The following is a 6,559-nucleotide window of genomic DNA, read 5'->3' as shown; positions in this document are numbered from 1 at the left end:
GGACGTCGTCGAGAAGCTTGAGGCCCTGGTGAGCTGCAGCTGCCCCTGAGATGTGGCAGGGTGGGATGGGATACTGGCCAGATCCATGGTAGCAGGCTTAGGGCTGGGCTGCCTGGGCCACTCCCAGCATCCCACTGACACTCAGGTTCAGCTCTCACAGGTGTGCAGGCTTTGTGGTAAGCACACTCACCTCCTCCATCCCATTTCTTCCTCGAAGCAGCCCTGTAGCATAATCCTCATGACACAGATGGGGAAACTGAAGCCCAAGAGGGGAAATGCTTGTCCAGTCTCAGAGCCAGTAAGCGGGAGAGTTGGGACTTGAACCAGCATCTGCCCTCTCCAGGTCCAGATGCTGCCTCTGAAAACCCAGCTGCCCACCCCCACACAGCATGGTTTGGTCACCCCTCTGTGTCGGGCCTGGCCTGGGTTCTAGGTCCACCTCTCCTCCAATCGACTTTGTGACCTGGGGCAGGACACAGCTCTTCTCTGGGCCTGGTCTGTTCAGTGAGGGCCTCGGGCCTGCTGTGGGGTCTACCAGGTGGCTGGCCTATGGACATGGCTTCAGAGGCCACCTGGTCAGTGGTGGGCCAGGGAGGGAGGGGAAGGGGAGGTTTCAGATAAGACAGAACCCCGACCACCCTTCGTCTCCCTAACCACACTCCAGGAATCCTTGCTGCTACAGGAGCAGGTGGCCCTGGAGACAGAGGACGGAGAGGGGCTACAGCAGAGCCTAAGGGACCTGGCACAGGTGTGAGCCCAGAGAGGTGGGAAGACAGCGCCCTGCCAGGCAGTCCCAGGCTCCCCCCCAAGTCTTTCGGTGGCCTGGGACTGAACTGCAAATGGGTGGGGGCCTGGGACCCAGGCTGTAGCTGCTCAGCACCCCTGCTAGCTCACCCAGCCTCTGCCCTGGGGAGCCCCCAGTCTCAGAGGGGAGGCACGGCCCTTTCAGAACCCACCTGTGAGCAACGCCAAATGATGTCTTCGCAATAAATGGGAGGCCTCATCGGCGAGCTGAGGACTGAGCTAGTGGAGGAGGTGAAATCAGGAAGGCTTCTTGTAAGCGGGAGCATTTGGGATGAGGCGGCCCCCAGCCTCGCCTGGGCCTCTTTGCCAGCTAACCCCGCGGTTCCTAACTCTGCGGCCTCCTTCTGCCTCCCTACCCTACCCTCAGGCCGTCCTGTCTGACGCTGAGAGCGGCAGCCTGCCTCCCACTGCGTCAGATGGCAGCCCGTGGGGGCTCTCAGGCCGGCGGACCCCGTCCCCATTGCGGCACTCCTCTCCGGGCCGAGGCCCCTCCCCGGCCTGCTCAGACTCCTCCACTCTCGCCCTGATCCGATCCGCTCCGCCCTGCACAAGCGCCAGCTGCAGGTCTATTTAGGAAGGGGCTTGAGAGTTCTGGGCGCAGCCAGAGGCCCGGGGGTAGGGGTTCGCGCCCTCCAGGTGGGGGCGGGGGAGGGGGCGGGTCCGGGGAAGGAATCTGAGCGCTCTGGGGTGCAGCCAGAGCCTTGAGAAATAGTGTCTGAGGGTGTCAGGACCCCCAAGGAGGTGGCCGAGAGCTCTGCGGTGAAGCCGAGCCCAGAAGTGGGGGTGCTTGGGTAGCTGGGGGTGGGCGTTGGGCAGGTGGTGGAGGGAGGAGGCTACGGCAGTGTTAGGGTCCTGGTAGAGAGGGAGACAGGTCCCTGGTCATACAGAGCCAAGACCCTGGGAAAAGGTCTAACAAGGGGAATCAGAGCCTGGGATGAGAGCCTGGGAACGAGGGCAGAGCCAGGGTAGGGAGGATTGTGAGAGTGGAACCAGGATGCAAAAGGGGGAGGAGCCTGGGAGCCCTGGGGGTGGGGTCAGCACCCGGGAGACGAGTGTGCCTGGGGGTTTGTCTGGCATCCGGGGGGGCTTTGGTAAGAGTTGTCCGGAACCCCAGGGAGGTGAGGGTTCAGAGGGTGGTGAGGGCACAAAGGAGGGGAGTGGAAAGCTGCCTCTCAGGCCTAGGCTCCTATCCTGCCCCAGGCCAGGTCCAGGCCCTGGACCCCGCCTGCTAGTGTGTATTCCTGGAACCAGAAGAGCCTAGGTGGGCTCTGGAGGCCTCCCAGGACCCCCCTAGACTCTGTGATCCGCATGCCGCAGGACATGCGTGGGCGCTATGAGGCAAGCCAGGACCTGCTGGGCACCCTGCGGAAGCAGCTTAGCGACAGCGAGAGTGAGCGGCGGGCCCCAGAGGAACAGCTGCAGCGCCTGCTGGACAAGACCAACGGCACCATGCAGGGCCACGAGGACGCCCAGTGCTAGGTGCAGGGGCTGCGGAGCGCCAAAGAGCTCCTGAGCAGGTGCTGGGGAGGTCTGAGCTGGGGAGTGCTGAAGAATAAGTCAGCATCTGGGCATAACACCAGTGGAGCGTTATGGGTGTGGCTCTGCACTAATATGGTCGCCACTAGCTGCATGTGCCTATTAACATACATTTATTTATTTATTTATTTATTTTTGAGATGGAGTCTCCCTCTGTCGCCCAGGCTGCAGTGCAGTGGCGTGATCTTGGCTCACTACAAGCTCCACCTCCCGGGTTCACGCCATTCTCCTGCCTCAGGCTCCCCAGTAGCTGGGACTACAGGCACCCTCCACCAGCCTCGGCCAATTTTTTTTGTATTTTTAGTAGAGACGGTGTTTCACCATCTTGGCCAGGCTGATCTTGAACTCCTGACCTCATGATCCACCTGCCTCCATCTCCCAAAGTGCTGGGATTACTGGCATGAGCCACCGCGCCCGGCCAATGCATTTTTTAGTATTCAGTTTTGTTTTGTTTTGCTTTGCTTTGTTTTGAGTCACGCTCTTGCTGTTTCTCAGGCTGGGGCACAATTGGTCCATCACAGCTCACTCTAGCCTGGAACTCCCAGACTCAAGTGGTCCTCCCACCTCTACCTCCCAACTGCCCCTAGTTGGAGACCAGGGCCTGGGCCTGGCCTGGGGAAGGATATGGGAACCGAAGCCTGAGAGTTAGGTTTCCACTCCCTTCTTCTGTGCCCTCACCACCCTCTGAGCCCTCACCTCCCTGGGTTCCTGGGCAACTCTGATCTCAGCCCCGAGGATACTAGACAAGCCCCCAACATTTCTAAATTTTTTTAGAGATGGAGGTCTCACTATGTTGCCCATGCTGGTCTTAAACTCCTAGCTTCAAACACTCCTCCCACCTCAGCCTCCCAAATTGCTGGGATTACAGGCATAAGGCACTGTGCCTGGCTCTATTAAAATTTAACTAAAAATTTTAAAAAGTGAAAATTCAGGCTGAGTGTGGTGGCTCATGCCTATAATCCCAGCATTTTGGGAAGCCAAGGTGGGTGGATCACTTGAGGTCAGGAGTTCGAGACCAGCCTGGCCAACACGGTGAAACCCTGTTTCTATTAAAAATACAAAAATTAGCCAGGCATGATGGCGGGCACCTGTAATCCCAGCTATCTGGGAGGCTGAGGCAGGACAAGAGCTTGAACTTGGGAGGTGGAGGTTGCAGTAAGCCAAGATCATGCCATTGCACTCCAACCTGGGCGACAAGAGGAAGACTCTATCTCAAAAAAAAAAAAAAAAAAAAAAAAGCGAAAACGTACATAAAATATCCCTGGAAGGATTCATAGGAACAGCATCCCACAGATTGCCTACAGGGTGAGACTGGGAGACAGGAATGGGAGAGATGCCTATTTTAACTTTACAATTTTCTGTACTATTTAATTTTTTTTTTTTTTAATAGAGAAGGGGCTCTCTCTTTTTTGTCCAGGCTGTTCTCGAACTCCAGGGCTCACGCCTGGCCCTATTTGAATTTTGAACCATGTAAATGTACCATCTTTTCAGAAAAAAATAAAATCTGTCCGGGCGCGCGGGGACGCTCCGGGCCCGTAGCGGATGTGTCTCCTGCCTCTTTAACCTGGCAGGGGCTGTTCAAGTGGCCGGGGAAATCAGCGATTTGGAGGGTGGAGGGCTGGTGCTTTGAAAGAGAGGCAGAGGGGAGAGGGGGATTTCCCTGTCCCAGCTGCACTGGGTGCATCCCCTCGGTTACTGCTTTTCTCGGCCCTCAGGGCCCCTAACCTGCTCCAACCCCTTGTGCAGTAGAGGCTGCCGTGTCCCTTTAAGGCCCCGCTGCGCCTGCGCCTTGGGTTCTCCTGACGCGGCCGATCCGGACCCTGAGGAGCCAGTGGGCTGCAGGCGCAGGCGCAGGCACAGGCTAGGGGTTGGGTGGCGGTTGAGACAGCGGCGGTACTGGGATGGGTAGGTGAGGATCCCGAGACTGCCTGAGCTTCTGCGCGCGGTGCTTTTGGGAACGCGGGACAGGCAACTTGCGGCGCCAGGAGCTGGGCCGAGGCGCGGCGGCGCGGCTGCCGGCTGCCGTTGGGATGGGAAGTTACGGCGAAGTCCACCCAGCGTTTCTGAGGTGAGGGCGCCGCGCCAGGCTGGGCGGGCGGTGAATCCGGGACCAGCGGGCGCACACCTGGGTCGAGGTGCGGGCGTCGCAAGTTTTGTTGCGCGAGCGGGGGGTGTTGCAGGGGGGCGTGGCCCCCCCCCCCCGCGCCCCCCGGACTAAGTTCCCTGCGCTGGATTCTTCGCCTGCCGCTGCCGCCCGCAGCCCAGCTGTCGTGGGCGCTGGGGAGGAAACTCGCTGGCGGGTGTTCTGTGGCATCCCAGGGGGTGGAGGGACGGAGCAGCTTCGGGGGCACGTCCTCCTATATCCTGTAGAGGACACTGACCCCGCACCCCACCCTCGAGGCCGGAAATCGGTTCCCTCTGCGGACCTGAGAGGCGAGAGCGCTCGCGCCCCTGACTTGCAAAATTGGGGTCTTTATTGGCCTCCGGGATTCTGCTCCTGGCAGGTGTCTCCAGGCTGGTGATGGGCAAGCCAGGTGTGCCAGGTCCAGGATGCACATGAGGAGCGTTTGTAGCCATCACTGAATCACCTCCTGACTAGCGGGGCAAACCTCAAATGAACCGCAGGATTTCGGGTAGGTTGGATTGTGGGGTTGCTGTTTGCACTCCGAGGAATTGCTGTGATTTCCCTGTGTCTGTCTTTCTGGCTTCTTAGGCCATCTCATGTGGCGTCCTTTCACCAAAGAGTTAACCAAGACGTTTGGTCTGGTTTCCTTGCTTTCCTCCTGTCTTTTGCTGCTAGAGCTGCTTTCCAAAAGAAGTCTTTTCTGGCAGTGGTATCTTTTCTTTGGGTTACAGTGTTGTTCATCCTTTCTTTGCCAAAGGAATGAATCCCAGTGCTTCACAAAGTTAAAGAAAAGATCTGCTGATAGTGTTTAATCTGTTCTGAGTTGATATGCGTTAGTAGCTTTCTTTTTGTTTTTAAATTTTATTAGTAAAATTTCACTAGTGAACCAGAAGCTATTTTTTTATTCTGAAATGCTAGCTTTAAGATTTCTGAGAACTTTGCATCAAAGAAATCTTGGAAAAGTTACTGAAGTATACAGAAGAAGTTCACAATTTAAAATGTGCAGGTGGCCCGGGTGCAGTAGATGACACCTGTAATCCCAGCACTTTGAGACGCCAAGGTGGGTAGATCACTTGAGCCCAGGATTTCCACACTAGCCTCGGCAACGTGGCAAAACCCTATCTCTACTAAAAATACAAAAGTTAGCTGTGTGTGGTGGTGTGTGCCTGTAGTCCCAGCTACCCGGTAGGCTGAGGTGGGAGGATCACCAGAGCCCGGGAGGTTGAGATTGCAGTGAGCCGTAATCATGGCAGTGCACTCTGACCTGGATGGCAGAGTGAGACCCTGTCTCAAAAAAAAAAAAAAAAAAAAAAAAAGGGTAATGAATTTTGACCAAATGAACCACCACAGATCGAGAAATAGAACATTACAAGACTGGGGTAAATTTGTAGGAGTGGCATTGTTGGTTTTAGAGGTATATGAATGATAAAACTTTAGTATTACATATTGTTGAACATTTTCCCAAAGTGGTTGTACCATTTAGCAGGGATATTCTGGTTACCCCACATCGTCTCTGATGCCTGTCAGTTAAAAATCATTTTGCCATTCTAGTAGGGGTGCAGTAATATATCAGTGTGGTTTCATTGAGATTATCTTTTATTGCCATTTATGTGTCCTCTTTTGTGAAGTGCCTGTTAAATCTTTTTATCCAGTTTTCATTGATATGCTTGTTTTCCTGTTGATTTGTAATACTTCATTCTGGATATGCCTCCTTTCTAGGATTTATATGTATTGCATTTCCCTTTTTTCAATCTGTAGCTTGCGTGTTCATTCTTTTATGTTGTTTTTTCAGGAATGGAGATTCTCGTAACTTTTTTTTTTTTTTTGAGACAGGATCTCACTCCGTTGCCCAGGCTGGAGTGCAGTTGCACAATCACAGCTCACCACAACCTTGACCTCACAAGGCTCAGGTGATCCCCCTGCCTCAGCCCCCAAGTAGCTGGGACCTGCAGGGGAGTACCACCACACTCAGCTGTTTTCTGTATTTTTAGTAGAGATGGGGTTTTACCACATTGCATAGGCTGGTCTGGAATTCCTAGGCTCAAGTGATACACCTCCCTCGGCCTCCCAAAGGCTTGGGATTACAGGCATGAG

General features: G+C 55.1%; 1 protein-coding gene across 9 annotated transcripts in view; it reads left to right on the top strand.

Annotated features, from left to right (window-relative positions):
* Positions 1–4,167: 4,167 nt before the first annotated feature.
* LOC129006519 (neuroblastoma breakpoint family member 1) overlaps positions 4,168–6,559 on the top strand; it is a 72,252-nt gene continuing 69,860 nt past the window's right edge. For 8 of the 9 annotated variants that reach the window (XM_063659081.1, XM_063659073.1, XM_063659066.1 and 5 more), the window contains exons 1-2: positions 4,168–4,408; positions 4,845–4,973. The gene's annotated coding sequence lies outside the window, so the exon portion shown is untranslated. The remainder of the gene's footprint in view (positions 4,409–4,844; positions 4,974–6,559) is intronic. The other variant, XM_063659075.1, reaches the window with a different exon arrangement.

This window comes from Pongo pygmaeus, chromosome 1, assembly GCF_028885625.2.
Source record: "Pongo pygmaeus isolate AG05252 chromosome 1, NHGRI_mPonPyg2-v2.0_pri, whole genome shotgun sequence".
Taxonomy (NCBI): domain Eukaryota; kingdom Metazoa; phylum Chordata; class Mammalia; order Primates; family Hominidae; genus Pongo; species Pongo pygmaeus.
The sequence above is the reverse complement of the archived record's forward strand: the minus strand, read 5'-3'. Positions and strand labels throughout refer to the sequence as shown.